We start from the raw sequence: 21,061 nt of genomic DNA, 5'->3' as shown, positions 1-21,061 counted from the left end.
TGTGGTGTATCTTTGCTCTATTTCCTCTGCACAAGCAAATGAGGATTTTTACCTTCAGCATATTTAATAGATTTTATAGAACTCCTGGCTTTTAAATATTCTCACCTACCAGTAATATTCAAATATCTGCCTTTCCCAGTTGTATACAGCAGTCGTGGTACCATCAATGACAGCACAGTCCCTTCTTTAACTACATAGATACTTCCACATTTTCCATTACCTATAATTAATAGAGCAAATTATTCTTGCTTTGTTGTAGTAAGCTTTCATAAAGGAAATGAATATGTCTTTTTAAAATATTCCATCATCTCTCGGTTTTGGTTTTTTTAAAGATTGGGCCAGAGACGTGGACATGTAAATAACCTTCCTCCCTCCCCCTGCCTCCCCATTTACTTGGGGATTCCCTGGAAGTCTCAGAGGGCAAGGAGGTAACATAGCTGGCTTTTACAACAGGATGACAGGTCCTGACACAGGGTCACAGAGAGTCTATGCTTGGCTAGCCCTGTGCTCCAGTTTTGTTTAGCTGGTAGCTAGTCCCTTGAGGGATCAATGTCAACTTAAGCATGCTAACTTCTACAAGCAATGGGTTGGCCAGTGACTGAGAGCTGGGACTGGCTCCTGCAGGCTCCCTACTTCTGCTGCACTTGGAGCTGGAGTGTTGCTGCCAGGCTGCTTCTGTGGCTCTGGAGCTTGTCACAGAGAGAAATGAAAGTAGCAACAGTAAAAACCAAGCCCCAACATTGCCTGTTTTCTGAAAACAAAAGATGGATAGATGTATTAGGTGGATTGATAAAGCAGCTTCAGTAGGGACATGGCTTATTGACTGAGGCACCGAAACCGGAGCCAGCTCCCATCACCATGAGCTAAGTTTCTGCATACCTCACATCCACTTTGCCCTCAGATTCTGGGCTTTGGATTGGTATTAGTTGTTCCACAGAGATGATCTCAGAGATGATAAACACGTGTCAATTCAACATCTCACATGTAAAAGTATTAGTGTTCAGTAATTAAAATATCAGCGTACTTTCTCTGTATTATATATGTATTTCTTAAATTAACCCATTGAGGAATAAGGTACATAGATGTGTGTAATGTGTATACATATATGCACACACACATACACACCTTCTCACACAGAAAGCCCTTCTGGTTTAACTATCAAAGAGCACTGGAGATTAGAATGGGGTTACTAGAGCTCAAAGAGAAGTGAATTTGTATTAACTCACTAGGAGGTTGAAATCTGTATTTTAATATATACAGTATGTAGTTTTAATTTAATTTTATGTTACAGTATGAAGGCTTTTTAGGTCTGAAAGATCAAGACAATTTTTTTTGTTTATAAAAATAAGACTCATTTATTATTAATTTATCTAAGTCTGCTTTTCTTTGATACTTGAAGTACATAAATGAGTAATTTAGCACATGATTATCTGAATGACCATTCCTTTCCTTTTTCACACTTGAAAAAGATTATCAGTCAGCTCCTGCTATAGTATTGTATTTGTGACCACTCTCACTGTACCATTTGGTGTCTGATACTTTTTAACTTTTTTTGTAATCTAAGTCTGTACTTCACCCCCCGGTTCTTTTTTAAAAAATGCAGCCCCATAATTCCTAATGATAACGAGCAGTTGTCTGTGATGACCATAAGGGCCTGTGCTATGGATTTCAACAGTTTTCATTTAAAACTCTAAACACACTTCTATCTTTTCATTTGTAAAGGGTGTTACTAACTTGCATGTGGAACTTTGACTGATTCAGACAGCATAGTTTTCCTGGTTCTGCAAGCAGGCTGTTCCAGTGTTTCAGCTTTTGCACAGTAGCACTTTAACAAGCAGCAGCCATGCATAACTAACAAGACTGCAAGTCCAGTTACTGCTTTTTAGAAGCTTCTACCCAGCTCTTATGTTATTCAAAGTGTTCACTTTATGTTGTTGCAGCCATATGACAATACTATTAACAGCAGGAAAGTGCAGTAGTTATTTACAATGGATAAGATACAGGGGGAGAAAAAAAAGATTTAAAAAATGGAGCCTGAGGCACAGGAAGAAAGCAGCACAGCTCCAGCTATCCTTTTATAGTAACTGGTGTTTTATGGAAAGTGGTTAAGAAAAGAAAACGCTCTCTTCCTTCCAGCAGCTAGCCAGTGATGGCAAGATCCTTCTAACTGAAGAATGATAGCATTCTTGGATAAACCTTTATGCAGGTTTCATTTCTTCTCAGTTCCTTCCTCAGTTCCTTCTCTTAAACCTGCTTCTGGATTCTGGGACTTACCCTCTAACTATAGTGATTGATGTGTAATAGAACAGTTTCAAGTTTGGCATTAGTACTTTATAAAAAGCAATATATCTTTATGAATATTTTTAAGCACTGTAGTGATTTTCATTAATATTTTCCACATGTATAGACAACATTCTAAGTATAGATGACATTTAGCTCATCAGGGCATTACTCCAAAATGTGTACAAAATGTGTACACAAGATACACCTAGCCCAGACTAAAAAAGTGCTCTCAGCATGGATTACAGGTACAAATAAATATTTTGTAAAAGATGAATGGAAATTAGGAAATCAGTAATAGTTATCAGATGAGAAATATGCCTTTAGACTGCATAAAGAAGTAAAAAATAAATATGCTGAAAAGTAGGCAATAATAGCTAGCAAAACAGAATAACGAGACCACTGTACTTCAGGACTCTCAGTATCCTCATTTCTGGCTGAATGTGGTATTTGCATGAACATCCTTTCTTATGAAACAGTAAATTTCACAAAGATTTCACTGTATGACAGTGTACTGACTGGCTGTCACAACTACTAACTAAATATTAATTTTGGTAGTCTTTCCAAGTTAAAGCTATAAACCCCTATATCTCGATAACTTTTAAAACCCTAGTCACAAGTGAAACTCTCAACAAAACAATTTCCTGATTTGCACATCGCCCATTCTTGCTTTTAAAGATTTGTTATTTCTTTAGTTTGTCGGTTACTTTTATTAGTTGGACAGAGAAATATTAGACAGTCTCTTTTGATTTGAAGTGTATTTCATCTTACTTTTACAACACTAAGCAGAGTGATAAACACACCAGACTAAGTAGAAGGAGTTCTGCATTAATGCAATCACTTTGGTTTCATAACTCCCACAGATTTTTATCCCTTACAAGCAATGATTTACATACCAGTGAGGGAAAATGAAAATGAGGGGGAAGCTCATTATGACACTGTAAAGTGTACTTAGTTCCTTCTAACACAGACTAGATTAAACCTGGCCTGTGTCATAAGAAATCTGAAGGGTGAGAGCAAAGGGTCCCTTCTCATTATGGTCATGCACAATTAATGATCTCTTCACTCAACAGAGAAAAACAGACCCAAAACGGGAAGAAGGATCTGGGCTACCATTCTTTCACCTTCTTTCCCCGCCCCCACCCCTTGAGCTGTAAAGAAAGGATCAGGTTGCACTATTTTAAAAGCTGGTGCAGAACGAACACTTCCTCAGTATATTGGCAAGCACTGGGAGAAAATCTCTCTCAGAACTCCCTGCAGGAGTTTATACTGCTTCATAACATCCTTTAGTCAGGATAGTGACTTACAAACAGAGCTGAACCTTCAATTGAAGGATGAAAACTTCTCCCATAAACACAACATTTTTAGGGATGTATACAAACAATATTATTGAAATAACTTACCTTTGACACATGGCTTTGAAAACTTCACACTTTATGCAAGTCATAAAAAACAAACGATCACAACAGCTCAGCACTACATGTAAAGCAGACCTGTCAATAAATTAAAATAAAAATTAAGCAATTTAGCATAATTTCCTGAACATACTTAAATAAACTGGATTGTTTAACACATTAAAGAATATAATCACTCTCGCTTTCATCCTGCCATCTGAAAGCAGATTACTACTTGTTGTTCCCACAGGCACTTCAAAAGTTAAATCATACTACTGATGTTAAACCTACATAAAGGTGGAAGACGGGTGGTATTTTGGCCAAGGTTTGGAATGGAAGTTTAAAAGAGGGCCATAATCCTGTCCTCAACTCAGAATTTCACCACTGGCTTCTTGATTATAAGATAGGGACAATTAAAACTGTTCTACCTCACACTGAACCTAAGAGATAAAATAATGCTTACAGGATATGGCAGTGCTACAAATACTAGAGCTATAAAAAGTCTAAAAAGCCTGAGATCTGAAATAAGTGTTTAGCAACTTTTTGTCTACATGTATATTTACCTTTTTCAAAATACAAAAGTCACAGTTCCTGAGGCAATACAGGCACCTAGTCAGAAGTGACTACTGAATGTCAAAAGACTTCTACAGCTATGAAGATCTCTCTTAAAGGGGTTCTCATGTTGCATCATATCTCCACATAAAAAAAGAAACCCAAAATTACAGCGATGGAAATCTTCACCAGTCTTCCACACTCTTCACATTAGATATGAAGACCTGACTGGGAAGGGGCACTAAAAGCTGTAGGAACTATGGAAGGAAGCCATGAGTCTCCTCCTGTTGGAATAGGGGAAGTTTCGGATGCGCTGGGAGAGTCTGCACAAAGCATTGCATTAATGCTGGGCTGAGTCAGTGCCACTCAGAGGCTAGAAGAACTGTATCATCTGTCAAGTGGCCCAACAGTGAGAAGGTATAAATCCTGTTTAATCTTGCCTCAGCCACTTCTACCTGAGCTCTGAGAGTTTTAAAAGAAATAAAATCTCATTCCAGGCTTAAAAGAAGCTTGAGATCTATAGATAAAAGGCTGTATACTACATTCAGGTTTTCCAATTTTAGTTGTTAATAATACAGTATTTCAACAGACTGGCAGGTACTTAATTTGAAAGCAAGAATTAAAATCATGACAAGTTGTGTCATATGATGACAAATTTACACGTAATAACAAAACTGTCCTTTTCTCATACATAAGAGTCATCATTCTAAAGGGACAGCCTGCTGGAAATATGCAAGAGGCACATGAAAATGGAGGGAAATATAAGAAGTTTAATGGAAGACACTGAGTTGGATGACTGAAGTCTTTATCAAATAAGAAAGCTGTCTCCTGATGCTGTGTAAATGAATGAATTAAAGCCCACACATTCTCTTGCAAATCATGTCACAAGGATTCTACATCTCTATGCCCCTGAGGGCATGAACGACCGTGTATTGACCTCTGACAGATTCCTGTCTCCTTTAACACAGTGAGCATACACCTCTCTAACCACTTGAGCCCACATGAGTGCTATACATTGTGTGCTACCTGCCTTTGGTTTCTTTTATTTTAGCAATCTATAACCCCCAAAACGCCCTATAATCTTGAGTATTTCTCTACAGCCTTTCTTGAACTGAGAAGTTTCTCGATAATTAAGTAGACGCGTTAAGGAATAAAGAAAAGCATAAAAAGACAAGATCACTTCAGGGAGAGTCTCAGCAACTTTTCAGAAAAAGGAATACTTCACTTCAAATAAAATAATTTTCAACTGAAAGAGGCTTATGTTTATATTATCACTAAAATTTTTGCTGAAAGGCGAGTAACTGTAGGCAGTAGTTCAAAAGGGAGTTCTGCTAAAGTACAGATCAAAAATTTTAAGTTATTACAGAGTATATAATATGTAATGAATGCTTAACTTTTGCATATGCCTTAAATACTGAGCTGTGAGCGTGGACTGCTCTTTAATGTATCCAACAGTCCTAATGTTGAAACCTATACAAGGAAATAATTATTACAATAGCATTCACAAGGCACAAAACTGAGAAGTTTCTTTCATTGAAACTTCTCCAGCTCTAACAAAGACAGCATTCAAAAAAAAAAAGGCATTCCAAAGACCACTGTAGATGCTGGACATAGACCGATTCTTGAGTTAAAGACAGACATCCGCCAGCCAAAAGGAGTAACTTGAACAAAGGAGAGACTTTCAGGTTTCAGACTTTCAAGTTTGAGACCCCTAGTTTGAACTTATCTATGCTTTCACACATCATTAGGTTCAGTGGAGTTAGAAATATCCAGTATGTGTAATGAAAACAATCTCTATCAGTGGATACAGCACAGACATGATAACGTATGTTTTCCAAGCCTAGAGCAATTGTCAAGCAATTACTATTTGTCTACGCAACACACTTGATAGTCAGGGTCATCTAACCCAAGGTCATCTCCTTCTGCCTTATTCTGAGGCAGGTCTCAGTAACTCAGCTGCCCAGCTTCTTTGCTTTGCTCTGAACATAAGCTGCAGATGCAGGTTTCTCTCGCTCCATGTAGCGAGGCAGCCAAGGGAGTCTGCGGCAAGGACTGCGCTTTCTGCACCACGACAGCTCACACAAGCAACAGCTGCTGGGGTTTTGTTCCAAGACGAGGGAGGGCCTGTGCGGGTCAGAGGGGACTCCTGGACAACTGATTATTAACCAGGGCTTTCTAAAGCACTTGCAAGGCCCATATTGTGTTTGTTTAGGACCCAGAACTACAAGTGCATGTTATCAGCAGACTGGGTGAATTGGTTTGTGTCCCTGAGTTCAATTATCAATCCTAGCTACCTTTTAAAACAGAAAAGAGTCTTGTCTTAGTCTATTTTGGCCCAGTTTTACACTTCCTTTTTTTTTTCTTCTCATTTTAAAGGCCCTTATTCAATGAAATATACCCCTTTTAAAAAATATGATTCTTTTTGCTATCGAGACTGTGATTTCATGCCTGTGCAATTTTTATTTAACCATCTATATAACAAACTTCTGATTGTTAATTTTTATATTTTATGATTAAAAAATTGATGGCTTCTCTCTACCATGACTTAGTCTTCCCATTATAATTTATAAAAGTGTCTGTGTAAACGGAAAATGGAATTCAATTAAACCGTAGTAAAGAGCATTTCATTTTTTATCAGTTAAATTAAATAACCATAAATATACATAACATAATAAAAAAGGAGTTATCAGAACCTACTGCATTGACAACTGTTCTATTCAACAAGGCCTAATCACTGCTAGTTGGTGAACTTAAGTGATTGTTTCTGGTTAGCATGACCTTCAAAACTTTAGAACTAGTACATTTCATCCTCTTAAAAATTTCATTCATGGACCTGAAAAGAATAAATAACATTATCTGTTTTTTCATCTCCTGGCGCATTTTTCAATTTTGAACATACTAGTCATTAATATGAAGTAGATGAGCACATTAAAACAGAAAAGGAAAAGCTATCAGAAGTAGGTTCCACATTCTGCAGATTACAGTTCCAGCTGCTCTGCCAGTGACTTTCACTCCTTCAGTGGTTTGACTTTATCTAAAACTTTGGCATAAAAAATGTGCAGCCCTGTATTTTTATTCTGTTATTGTAACAGTAAATTTAACCTTAATATTGGCTACCCTACTTTTATAATTGAAGTGGTCTTGTTAAAAAACAAACATTTAATTTAAATAAAGCATACCTATAGAACTCATTAAACACATATTAACCATTCCAGGAGGCCACACAAATAACAGAAAATGTGAATTCCTTCCTTTCTTTTTTATCAGCCTTTTACACTACAGTATGTTCAAACCAGAATGGGTTCCTACTGTGCCTGCTGATGTACATACAAAGTTAAAGAGACAAAGCCCTGGCACAGAGGTTTGCCTTCATTTCCTCAATACCTGAGGTGTTAGAAGTAAGAAACCAAACAGGATAAGCTTTTTCTTAAATGCACTGGCTGTTCAGGTGCAGATTTACCAGAAGCAGGAGGCAAAGGCTGAAAGGATGCTATGATGAACTCTGGATCCGTCCCTGTTTCTCCATCTGTTCTTCCCCTCAAGTTCTATCTGCACCCATGCTTGCCTCCTGAAAACTGGAAGGATTTCGGGCTAACCAGGGAACTGAACATAAGCATTGACCATCTTAATCTCTGCTAACAATGGAGACTTCCCATTGCATTTCCTTGTCCTTACTAAGTGACTTAAGAGGATGATCCTACTGTCAGGACAACTTCACAAGTTTAAAGGAAGAGAAGGAAAAGTTATTTCTGAGAATTTCCAAAGGCTGTGATCCCAGCTTGCTGTATGTATTTTGGAACATGACTTACAGATTTCGTATCATAGATCTGTGATGAGAATGAACTTCCTCCTCTCAAATTACTGTGATGGAAACAACACTATCCTATAGATTTTCTATTAATTTACTTGCTCTTCTCCTTGGCAGGCTCAAAGATTTCCTCTCTGTAATAGAGAGAATCTGAAGGACAGCATAAGGAACAAGAGAAGTCACTATTCAGAATCACAATGGTAGCAACAAGTTTCCAGAGAGATGAAGAGGAATAAAATTTGGTTTAAGTGAAGGCAAAACTAAGTGAGGAAAAAGAGGAGAGGTAGAGGCATTTCCTTAACCTATAAAATCTTTGAAATACACAGACTATGAAGTTAGAAAAGCTGAGAGTGCAGTAAAAAGAATAAGAATGACTAAGACTGACTCCACTTGATTGAATTTTAAGAGGAGAAGGTATTTTGTTTCATTTTTGTGAAGACTTTGAGTAGGTCAAGATTCAAAAATAAACTGTATTTTAAGAATACTAGAGAGGTCAGACTCATTCAGACCAGGCATACACTTGGCCCATTTACCTATCTCCAGTATCTGGCATAAGCCAATTTTTATCCAAATACTCTCTCAGTGAACAGTGGGCCCAGAAAAAGCACATTTGATAATGCCCATAGATTTCAGCATCCAACTTTGTTTTAGCTTGGAGGGTTTCCTGAGCCTGAGGTGGTTTTTGTCTAGTCAGTGACCTTTACTAGATCTCCCTTCCAGGGTCTTGTTTCTCCTTAGATCAATATTGAACTTTTTTAATCCATACTTTAGTTAAAAAATGTTGTATGTTACCCATGAACATATAAGCTGATATAATTTATTGTATTATTTGCTTCAAACATGCCTACTGCTAGTGTCCTCTGATGCACCCTCATCTTTGTATTGATAGAGAAGGTGAAAAGTTGATTCCTGTCCATCCTTTGTCTGTGATTTTAGAACATGTATTGCTGTTTTGAAGAAACAAATTTTGCTGTTTGTTAGACGTGTGCTGTAATTACAGTCTCTGAAGAAGACTCTATAGCCCCTGGGCTGGAAATCTATTTCTTCTTAGCTATGCCAATCAACCACCAGTTTGCCTGCTATCGGTGGCAGATGCTGAAGCTGCTATTGCAAAGAAGTCCTTCCAAGATCCTGGGGAACTGGAAGCTTAGATGAGCACATTCTGAGAGAGCCATTCTTTTCCACTGTTAGGGAAGATGCATTAGAGAAAAAGATGCATTCATGCATATTGTGCTCTTAAAACCCTGCTGGTCTTTCTGCAAGTAGAATCGAAAACAATAGCAGAGAGTGGAAATAAAGAGAAGAAAATTTGCCAATCCACAGAAACCAGACCCATTCTAAGAAAATTACTTGTTAATAACTAAAGCTCAAGGAATCAATGTAAACTTCATCAAAAATATGAAGTAGAAAACTGAAAATAAAGTAGTTCAAGTCTCCTCTGATGGAGAAGGGCATTGTTTCTACAGTTTTGCAGTAGACCTTAAGTGGGCACAGTTTACAGCAGAAGCTTTTAAGAGTTCCCTATTATTTCAGTAGGAGATTCATAGCCCATGCAGTATACTTTCATTTTCCCTACTATGTGTTTTACAAGGCACAGAAATACTCAAACAGATAGGAAAGACCAATTTTTACTAGTAAAAAGTTACACAGATAGGTAAGACAGGATTCCATTCTTAGGTGAAACTATAAACAAAAGTCTTTCAGAAATGTTACTACAAGATAAGGTAAATTGTACTGCTGTACAGAAGAAGATAAGCAACTATTGCAGAAAAATGCACTTTTAGAGAAAATATGTAAACTCCACTTAGTATCAAAGCTATTGAACAGTCCCATACTATTGAAGTAGAAGCAGTTGAGTGAGACTGACGGTGCCAGGATGCTCACACAGGCAGTCTTTTCATTTAGCATTGTGAGTAACTCCAAAGTGACTCTATTTGACATAAAATTGTCTGTACTGTTGCAAAATAGTTTCTGTCAGCAGATTTCACCTAAACAACACCCAGTCTATCAGCTATAATCACACTGGGTTTGGCTGAAGGATCCAATTACTATTTCAGAAGAGTATGTCTGGCTAAGCAGGTAAAGAGAATGTACTGAAGGTTTCACAAGACAAAAAGAATGGTAAAAAAAAAGGCACACAAAGCCCATGTTATCAAACAGGTAAACAAAACATTTTTTCAGGACCTCTGAGCATCCCTCCAGTTTTAACAGGACATCTGTTTGTATCTGTTATGAGTAAGCACACACTTAAATGTCCCCATTTGAGAAATGTAACTCTGGAAGACAGGTCAGTGCTGTTGACTTGCTGCTATGATGGTTAGATATGCTAAAGGTTAGAAAGGCTCAAGATCCTCTAATGTTATCAACTCTAACCCCAAATGTTTTCTGGTTCTGACTGACTTAACTCAGAGTCATATGTCACATCAAAGTTCCTGAGGATGGTCTTGCCCCTCACTGACTTGTTGACAAAATATCTAATTTTGACATTGACTATCAGCACTTACCTGGGAAGTCCCTAAAAAACAACCCCAAATTTACTTTCTGTTCAAGGCAGAGGGTACTGAGTCTGAAATATTTATATGGAGATAAAGCGTCTCCTGAACATCACAGAGATTTTGAATGGGAACAAACCCCAATCTCTGAATAGACATGTCTGTCACCCAGACCTTTGGTACTTTAAAGTATGAAGGCAACACTGTAAGGAGTATCATTTATTCAAAGTTTAATGAGGAGAGGACTTCTTTGTGTACCCCAGACATCTGATGCAGCAGCATGTACCAAATCGTTGCAAGGCTGTGCTTTTAATCAATTTTGTGCACAATGTAGATAAAGTACAAAATGTTTTGGGAGACACTATAACTGCTGAGATGTTTTCACTGATCTTAAAAGATGACCTAGAAGCTGATTTAATGGACCTGTTGCTGTCTAGGATCTCTCCTCTGGGAAGTAAAAAGCTCTTGATCATATGATATATAAAAACAAAATCATTACCAAGTGGTTTAAATCAATGTTGTTGTTTTTGTAAGTCTGAGAACTGTTGAGCATATAGTTTTAGACTTGTGTTAACTGAATCAATGATCTGTTGTGGTACTACACCTCAGTCCTTATCTTCTGAAGCAGACTGTGATGATGGCTACTTTTTCTGGCAGGAAGCAGGGCAAACACAAAGGCAATAGAAAATTCCGGCTTGGTTCATTACAAGGATTGAAGGATAGCACTCTGTAATGTAATCCAGAGTTCCTATGAGGAATCTAAGGTCTTTTCTCTGCTGCATGGATCCCTATGTAAAAATAGACATCTTGCAGGCTGGCAATTCAAAATCCCTGAGGATTAGTGATTGGTTAGGAGATTATGGATACTACTCCAGTCTGAATTTTAAATACTAAATGAAAGTGCTGAGGCACTGATAACTGAACTGCTACCCCTCTCACCCTTTCTGTGGAGTTGCAGAGACAGAAGGCTGTGTCACTGACTTGTAATAGTACATTTGTTTCTGCAATCAGCCATAGAAGGGAACCTATTCCTGGTGTTCCTTGTTTCTAATAAGCTGGACAGCTTGATATAGAATAAGAGAGAGAAAAGCCACAAGACCAACAAGTCACTCAGCACCATGTATGACATGGTACTGAAATACAAAGACAATCGCTATTATCGGGGCTATAAATACATGAAGCACTTAACACAAAGCCAGTAACCATCAAGGTCCCTGCAGGGAGCATACAAGTAATAAAATTGGCCTTTTTAGGACCTGAATTATAAAGCACATGAAACAAAGACATTCCATATTGCTGATGAATCTTTATGTCTTGCTACATGCACGGGCAGCACCTTGGGCTGAGAAACACGTTCGTTTTGCCTCCATCAGATTTCTCTGCCAATACAAGCGGACCCTGCTAATGGGTATGTCCCAGGACGTCAGAATCACAGCTTTTAGGACACTGAGCAAGACACACTTGTAAATCATAACTATAGCTTTACTTGTGGAATTCAAAAATATATTGATTTCTGTTTAAGAGGCAGTTTAAGAGACTGTTTTAAGAGGGAGGCCCTTCCCTCCCCTGCTGTATGTTTCCTCTTGGAAAGAGAAAATGTTACTATGGGATATGTTGCTCTCAGAAGAATCATATTAGGGAAACTCTTAAAGGCCGGTAACATATGACTCCTTTATCAATATTCAAAAATATATCTAGTATGTTAACTCACACTATATTTAGCTAATGGTCATAAGGGGACTTAATTTACTGCTGAAATTAATTATACTATCACAAATAAAATTAAGTAAATCACATAGTACATGTACTGCATTATTTCTATCTCTGTGGTATGATGAAAATAATGAAATCATCAATGTTTGTACTCACATGGTTTTTTGATGCCCTGAGGACAATGGACATGAACGTGCTTCAAAGAGTATTCTGTTGATACCATTTAATGGACTCTGCTTGTCCAAATAATTTGTCCTTGCACTCATGGGGCTCATGCACACCAGCAATGAATGCCATCTACCCAACCACTCAAAAAAGCATAAGAAGCATCCTAGACTAAGTTCTTCATGTTCTTTATAAAAACTGGGCAATTAAAATAACTCTCTGTACTTTGGCCAGCTTGGGTGAAAAACTGGGCTACATGAAGTAATACACACACAACCTGCATTAATAAAGCAACTACCTCTTTATACTGTTGCTGCACCTTCCACTTTTAGTCTGGAGGGCCCAAAACTGCATATAAATGCAATTTCTTTTTCTCCAAACAAAATATTTTCTTAATTCTGGAATTTTCTTATTCATTTCTCAAAACTGGCCAGAAATTATCCACACTCATAAACACTAATACTTACACTTTCCAACCTGTATCTTTCTGATGTCGAGTTTGTACTACTTCGTTCAGCCCAATTGCGGTTACGTTAAATATGGGGATTACATTACATTATTAAGTCTGCTAAAATAGAGTAACTCAGAATAATTGCACACCATATTTTCCCAATTCTACCTCCAATCATAGATTCTTCTGCCAAGTTACATAAATATTATATTCCAGTTTCCTTGTATGTGCTGTGTACCTCACTTAATCAAAGTGCATATATTTTTTCTTCCTGACCACCCTTTAATTATTCCTACTGTTTCTGAATGTCCTTAGTTAATCCATAGATAATATTTTAAAATTACAAAATGATAATTTCATTAACATTTTTGATAATGGGGTTTAGATCTTTCTATATTATTAACTCTATGTTTCTGAGTATTCATACTATCCAAAACAGATACAGGGACCTTGTTGGGGATTGCTTTCTGTAGTAGTTGCTCTGGGCCGCTGAAGATACACAAAAAAACTAAGTTTTTCATAATAATAAATTCCCTCTAGTTAAGTAGTGAGCAATTTTTTTTTAAACTGTTCAATAAAATATTAAATGGGAAAGCTTAAGCATTTGCAACTGTAAAAACAAATGTTAGTTTACAGTAACTATTAAATTAATATACATGTTGAGAAGCAAGTTCTTACAAGTAAAACCAGACAACCTTACGTTTCTATTGTAAATAAATGGAGCCTTAGTACTTTTTAAATTTTTCTGTTTGTTCAATTGATTAGGGCATCTCACAATTTAGAACAATTATTCTTTCTTCATGAAATTCTTGGATCAAAGTTACTTCCTTGACTTTCATGAGAAGTTTAATCACACAACTTTCAGCAGTATTTACTTCTATCCAGGAATTATATTTTTTTAAAGTGGGGGTTAAACACTCTAAAGTTATTTACTAGACGTGTTCCTCCAAAAACTTCTCTCACCTATACTGTTTTTCTTCTATATAAACTGTACTAATATAAAGGTGCAGTGGTATGTGAGTCAAATTCTTGAATAATTCTGTTCAAGCTGACAATAATCTTTCTCCAGACTGGCTTGTATCAAAAAAGTTTTAAGAACTTGGTGATCTCTTTGCAAGTTAATCCTCAAACAGCACAAGCCAACGCCTCCTACTTAAAAAAAAAAATAAAACAAACCATAAAAGAAAGTCAGGTAAATCTAAAAGATTCAAGTGCAGTATTAAACAGAAAAGTTATACTGTAACCCCTTGGTTCCTTATCAAGATAACAAGACACAACAAGCTACAAAAGTGAAGGGATGCTACTTTTCTTATTTCATCTTCCACTGTGGGATAACTGAATGAAAGCTACTTGATCCTCTGTACGGTATTCACATTTTTAATACAGTTGCTTCTAATAATTGAAATGTTTCTAACACAATTGGAGGGATGAGCGTACAATAAAATGTCCATTTGCAAATGTTCACAGCCTTTCCTGTCACAGACCCAATACAAGAAAAACCACTGGAAGATAAACACTTTAATTTGAAGACTTTAATTACTGTCTGATATAAACACAAGTCCTTAAGCACCTAACATTACCACAGTAATAAAGTTTTCTCATCATCCTTCAAGTGGAATTTCTTAGAAAGCCCACACAGGCTAGCCAGTATTCTGAACAGGCTAAATTCTCTCAGTATTCTGAATGGTCAAATAATCTTCATTCCTTCAATATTCTTGCTTTCACGTTATATATTTTATGCTCTAACAAAAGCCCATACATGGATTATTCCTGTTTTAATCAAGGCCATGAATGTTGGTAACATGAACCTCACATTTTCTTTAACATTGTTTTTGAGTACAGGAAAATAAAATAACTTGAGGTTTGGAGCAGGCATGCAAGTGATACTTTCTGATATCACTAACTAATTTCACTTTAGGTTTCCATTATCACAGCACAGATACCAGGTTTCATTTTTATTACTAACAGACTTCATTTATCACTGTAAAAATAGCCTGTTAACCACAGAAAGTAAAATTCACCATCAAAGTTCTGGTTTTGTTTAGGAATCAGACTTTTTCAGATATTCTGTCAAGCAGTAAACCCTAGTTATCTATATCTGACTTAAAAGAAACTACATGTGTTTTGAATTCAGAATATTTCCCTTTAATACCTACAAAGCTATACATACCTGAAGAGCATGTGCTAGATAGAACTGGAAGCCAAGAAAAATGGTATTAACCATACTGAAACCAGTTTCCTGACCAGAGAACCAAGCAGTATAAGTAGAATAATAGCACTGCTTGCATGAACAGGTAACACGCTTTAACCTTATTGATGAACTGCAAATAGAAATTATATGTACATGAACTCAAAAATTTAATTAAGTGAAAATTAAAATATATAAAGGCATACAAAATTCAAGAATACATTTACCAGCAAAAGAAAAGATACCTGAATTTGTGATGATTTATGATGCGCTCAGACTATCCAATTTCATCTCCACAGTTCAAATTTACTTTTCAAATAACTTCGTAATATTCCAGATTATTTATTGTCTGGAGCCAACAATTATGAAAGAAGATAGATGTGAGAGCATTTTGATGACAGAAACTTTTTGTCTAATCTGTGCCAAATTGCCACTGAGGAAGATGTTGCAGCATCACCAGATGCTTGGTTCCACTCTTTAACTGTCCTTGTACTTAGAAGGATTTTCCAAATAAGTAGCATGTTATTTTTGACTGCAAATTAAGATAATTTTTCTTGTACTTTCACACCTGAGTGCAAAAGACAATAGGTGACCATCTTCAGATGTCATATTATTTTCCCCAGTCTTCTTTTCTCTAGACTAAACAAATACAACTCTTTTGAAACATGCCTTATAAATCGTGCATTCCAAGAATCTTTTCACTCATGCTCTCCTGTGGATTCTCTTTTACCTGAAAATTGAAATAGTTTTCCTTTTTCAGACTTTAACACAGATAAAACAATTTTATTCACCGACTTTCATTCTGGCCATTTTGCAGGAATGTTCTTTGATTTTGCTTCACCTGTAAAACCAGGCAGTGTCGATGTTACTTGAATTCCACAGTACTCCAGAGCAATAGGCCCCACAGACCCTTGAAACAAAATACATCTCTGTATCATAACTTTTGTGGAAATCAGTAATGACAACTTCCTTTGAATATAGAGTAAGTCACTTTCTCTTACTTTTTCCTTTTCTTCAAAGAACTGGTTAAAACAGGGATTTTGTTTCTCTTCTTAGTTTTACAGTTAATAGCTAAAACAAGAAGTATGCTATTCTTAATAAATAAGCAGACAGATGGATGGACAGACATAAATCAAGTTTTTCTTTAAGAATTAAGCTTCAGAGAAGGAAGATTTGACTCAAAGTCTGTACCACTCTATTGTCTCAAAAAAGGTAATGTCTGCTGAAATAAGAGTTGGAAGGTTGTTGCTAGTTGAAATGTGCTATGCAGTTTCTCTCATCATTACACAGTTACCTGTTTGTGGTAAAAGTATGTCATGCTTTGCATTGCTTTCTATGACTTTTGCCTGAATAAAGAAGAAATATTCTCGACCAAGAAAAGTAAAACAAAGAATGTATGATAATAACAGATCAATTCTGCAATGGCTATCTGTCTTTACATTTATTACCAAATGCCTGCTTTTAGAGAATCCTGTGTCTTTATTTTTTTTTAACCACAGATAGTTTATCCCAGGAATCTTCAAATTATTTCCTTGGAAATAAAGATGAAAAATAAAAAGCAGTGATAAACTGCAGAGCAGTAGTTTGTGACACATAGCCCAGATTTTCTGCTTCTTTGCTCTACTTCAATTGCGCAGACTATGCAACTATACCATAATCAAATACGAAAGTTCTTCTCAGAAGTGGCTTCTACAGTTTGGTTTTGCTTGTTAATATTCAAATAGTTTATTCATAGGGTACTTTCATAATGAATTCCTGAAATTTAGTAGTTGTTCTTTGTAATCTAGTTAATCTATCCATCTGCAAAATGTGCATGATATCTAGGTATGCTCTCAATAGGCTAAATGAGTAAATAGGCTGAAGGGCTCCCAAGCAGCACTACACTCCTGCTCAGAGACATCCAACCTCCATCTCCAGAAAAGCCTCTACTCTTCAGCCAAACTTCTGAATGCAGTTATCTTCTCCTTCTCACACTCCAGCTTAGCTTCCAGCAGCTCCTACAGACTATATCACGCCACTTGCTCAGGAAACATAGAGAGACAATTCCCCAACAAGTGATTATTTAAGCAGGAGTGCTGGGCACAGAATGTATTCACCATGAAGAGAGAAGCAGTCTATGAAAACTTCTCTAGCAGACAGTTGTACCTGCACTATCTGCCATAAGATTTTTCAGAGTGTCTTTTTGCAGAAGCCTTCAAATGACTCTTTTCCTTGAAACAGGAACTACCAGTTCCGGCAGTTCAGACTTTAGTTTTAGAATATGTAATGTACTCAGAGAGAAGTGGATAACTTCAAATATTTTGTTTGACTGTTTCATGTCATTTTCTAAAACTATACTCAGGGGCATCAGAGTATATTAATTTTGTATAATTCACCTGCATTTCCAAATTACAAGGTCATTATAAAGAAAGAACAATTCTCTTTTTTCAGCTAAGTATGTAATATATGTGACAGATTTGTTTTATGTTATTCTCCACCTGTGTGTATCTAATTCTATTTTCTTATATTCATTGATATTCTCCTGCTTTTTTTTAACGTAGTTTCTATTATTGGCAAAAACGTAATCCTACTGATGTCAAAGCAAGCCAAAGGTACAGAACTGCACATTCATACTACAAAAGGGACTTTTCCTAACATAGTTCCGTACTGTGTTGCACATCTGGTTGACAGCAATATGGTAAAGCCAGAACAGCCACTTAGTTCCTCCAGAAAAACTGCCTGCATTTCTACAGGTCTGCTTCTCCAAATGCTACATCGAAAGGCAAATTTATGCTGAATAGTTGTTAGGATGGTCTATTTTCTTATCAATGTTCCATTAAGAATAATTTCCTATGAAGAAAAGTGTTTCCAAACACCTACTCCCAATCTTACTTCTCAAACTCTAGCTATTTTCCTTTGATTTATAGCATCCTAAAATTTTGTCCAATTTATTTCATTTACGTCTTTTTGTGTCCTCAGCACTTACCAGAGTTTCTGACACCCTTTCAGAATCTGCATGTTGTTTCTATTAGAGCAGTTTATTTCCTGTTTACTTATACGACAATACTCATCTGAATGCTAATGGAGCATATTCCAACATTGTCTGACTTCCCACATTTGCCTTTCCTTTTTTATTTTCTGTCTTCAAATATAAGATATTACTCCCAGGTCACAAAGAGGTCTATGAATGCAATTTTATTTTCCCTTTTTGTGCAGTTTTTTCTGCATACAGTTTTCTACAATCTGCAAAATTTTAAAAGATCATGAAAATAACTAGTCAAAATATGACCTGGAACCTAATAGTAACTGTATCACATACTGAAAAACTTTCGAAGTAGTAGAGAAGTTATACTAATCCCAAGATATTATTGTATGTGCTTTTTTGAAAACTGTATAAATATTCAGTAGAGTCCTTATCCCATCATGGGCATGATAAGGTGACTATTTTATATTAAAGCATGTCCACTTCAGCATCAGATCCTTCTTAAAAGTCTCAGAGTAACATGCTGTAAGCATTAATGCATTTATCCTACAAGAATAGGCTTTTATCCTACAAGGAGGTCCACATAGGTGAGACCCAAACTGCATTTTTATAATGAACTAAGTCTATTTATCCAAATGGTCCTATATTGACTTCTTTATTGTAACCTTGCTTATCTTGAAAAGAATATTCACTCATCCAACTGGCTTTCTAGTTTCAATTTTAAAATACTTCCACATCAGATAAGTACTGTTTTCCCTTTCACTGTTTTCCTCTGACTTCCTCAATTTACCAATTTCCATATTTTTAACGCTTTCTTCCAATTGTCACACATTATACCCAAATTTAATATATTCATTGACATTTCTGGTAAAGAAACTGTAGTCTGAAAGATACCTAAAGATCACTGTTTTTCATGCCATTGCATTCATTTTTGATTCAGAGCAGTCTAGTACAGCTCTACTTATTGCCAACTGGATGCAGTGCATAAGGTCACATCTGTGTTACTGAGCTAAACAGGCATGAGGCACATGCTGGAGCTCTACTATGCATGCCATGTCACTGTTAGCCTGCTCCGTGGTGTGCTTCTCACTTGGGCCAACAAGCACTTGGGTAAGACACTGCAGGATCTGGGGAACAGCATGGCTTAGGGACTCTCCTTCCAAGTGCTATGAACAAGGCCACCCTGGCTCAGGAGGGCACATGGATTAGCCAGGTGAATGTGAGCTGTAATTTGCTACTGACCCGTGACTGGGTTGTGGTGTATTTTGTTTTCTAGCACAGATGTGACCTAAGAAATTAAATGCAATCAAAAACCGACAGACCCCATTACCAGACCAATGCAAAGGATGAGAGCTGTCAGCATGGAGGACAGACCAGCACTGACTGTGACTTCCTCATGGCAGTCAAATTCTCAGCCTGTGAACAGGAGTGGATCTTGGCTACTTTGTGCTACCTCCAGTGGGTAGAAGAGGGCTAGAGAATCTGGACCCCTTCGTATCTTCAAGCCCTTTTCTATATTTTCAGTTACCATTTTTGTTAGCTGCTTCTTCAAAAATATTTTCAAAAATGTTCTGATTTGAAGACAGTGGTCTTGGATTTCATTTCATTCAGTACTATTCTACTGGAAACTAAATAAAAATTAAACACTCCAAAGATCTTAAAATAACTGCTTTCTAGTGTTTCTTTAAAAGTTTGACAGACATCCAGGATATATTACCCAAATGATACTAAGTCAATTAATCAGGCTTTCTTAGACAGCATCACATGGTCCAAGCTCTTCTTCCGTTTTATTTTTGCGTGGTGGCAAAGCTTAAAGTTCCCATTTCCAGTTCTGTTTTCTTTTCACCTACTTTATACTTCACTAAACATTTATTTACAGCAGAATTTTTCTCTTATCCTATTGCAATTTTACTGCTGAACCAGCTTTCTGCTATTACTCTTCAAACTCATTATCTTCCCATCAGTGATTTTCACAGTATGTTTATGCTTTTTCTGGTCTTTCTATTAACCCAGAAGATTTGTGCAGTCATAAGGTCATAAGGTCTTAATTTTTGATCTAGTATCTCTTTTCTCCTGATCGCTCTCAGATCCAGAACTGAAGCAACTCTCATTACCTCTTCCAGTTGTTTTAAGTACTATACAAAAATATTCTTCTGTGACCTATTTTGAAACACTTCTTGCATATAACTCAAATTCTTTTACAACTTTTCATGCATTTTCATATACACAGTAATATATATATAACTTACATTTAATATGTCTGTGTGTGTGTATGTATATATATATATATGATCATCAGAGACCCTCATAAACCTAGAGAAAGTCAAATGAATCAAACCTTCATCACCAATCTTCATGGATTTTGCATCTTCCATTGATTTGTGACATTGTTTCTGTGTCTGCCAGCCATGTGAATTGCAGGATCTGCAAGCAGGGTGGTTGTTTTATAAATTATGCTTCTCTCACCTTACATTCCTTATATACCAATAGATAGTTATATTCTATTTATGTCTTAGCCAGACTTGTTTGTAATGTGATCAAAGAACATTTCTTGGAATTTGTAGTGGTACTGCACCTCTCAAGACCACCTGTACCTATGCTGTGTCTATGAAAACAAAGACTTATTTTTTCATTATTATTTCCTGCAGGACTTCATAGAAGTTTGTTTTCACATCTCAATGTAGCAATTCACTCAACTTTATTCTCCTCTTGCAGATGTTTCCCTATGGTTACACTAACTCATTTGCTGAAAAATCTTTCCAGTTTTGTTAGTATTTCCAGCTATGCTTTCCTCATTGTTCCTCATATATCTAAAGACATTTTAACTGATCGTTTTAACTGAGACATTATCACTCAAAATTGCAAATCAAAAATACAAGATGTTTAGTGTAAAAATTGTTTTATCTTCAAACTACATGTCTAAATTTTGTATTAGTAGTACTATTAAACAAGCAACAGTTTTGTCACTTAGTAAGTTGTATCAATACAGTACTCTCAAAACTAAAGTAATATTCTGAAATGATACTGAAGTCAGTTTCATGTACTTCCTTCTAACA

General features: G+C 36.4%; 1 long non-coding RNA gene across 11 annotated transcripts in view; it reads right to left on the bottom strand.

Moving 5' to 3' along the window:
* Nucleotides 1-21,061, bottom strand: part of LOC139670248 (uncharacterized) — a 201,297-nt gene that overhangs the window by 152,420 nt on the left and 27,816 nt on the right. For all 11 annotated transcript variants that reach the window (XR_011697457.1, XR_011697451.1, XR_011697453.1 and 8 more), the window contains one exon: nt 3,684-3,773. This is a non-coding gene — a long non-coding RNA (uncharacterized lncRNA). The remainder of the gene's footprint in view (nt 1-3,683; nt 3,774-21,061) is intronic.

Source organism: Pithys albifrons, chromosome 1 (assembly GCF_047495875.1).
Source record: "Pithys albifrons albifrons isolate INPA30051 chromosome 1, PitAlb_v1, whole genome shotgun sequence".
Classification (NCBI taxonomy): Eukaryota; Metazoa; Chordata; class Aves; order Passeriformes; family Thamnophilidae; genus Pithys; species Pithys albifrons.
This window is presented reverse-complemented; position numbering and strand designations above follow the sequence as displayed.